Raw genomic sequence first — 667 nt, 5'->3', positions numbered from 1 at the left:
CAATAATAAATTTATATTAATCACTTTTTTGTTTGTGCTGATAATTGGGCCAGCCAGTCTTTGATTCTTCTGCCCTTATACTTGTCTTGGCATTCTTGTGTCATTCAATCTCACCTGGAATCAAGTCCTACTAGCTAAAATGAGATGAACTCAACTTTGGTCATCATGGGACCACTGTTATCTAAACTTTCTTTTCTGGAATGCGATCAATGTTTCCTCTCGGTTCTAAAATTTGTGAACAAACCATAATGTTACATTATTATCAACAATAGCAATTGATACATTATTAAATAAAACAACAAAATTGATCTGACACATAGTTATTTGTTGTCTTAATCATTATTTTATTGCATGGTAATTAGGGACAAATGGCAAAAGTTTACATAAATAACTATACTTAGTGTTACTTTACAAAGCTAAACTAAGATTTTATAGTTTTTCTCTTCCCTTTTTTAGCTGCCAGTATGCATAAGTGGCATTAAGAATGATAATATTCCCAAGTTCAGTTAAAGCTCACATTACACATATACAACACTTATGTTCATTTGTCCACACAAACTCACATATATGGAGCCACATTAAAAACAACTAAGGGATCCATTTGGAAAGCATGGACTCAAGATATGCTGAGTTGAAAAATCAAAAGAAATCAAGGCTAAAAGCAAGA

The sequence above is a fragment of the Propithecus coquereli genome, unplaced genomic scaffold, assembly GCF_000956105.1.
Source record: "Propithecus coquereli isolate 6110/MARCELLA unplaced genomic scaffold, Pcoq_1.0 Scaffold519, whole genome shotgun sequence".
NCBI classification, from domain to species: Eukaryota; Metazoa; Chordata; class Mammalia; order Primates; family Indriidae; genus Propithecus; species Propithecus coquereli.
The sequence above is the reverse complement of the archived record's forward strand: the minus strand, read 5'-3'. Positions refer to the sequence as shown.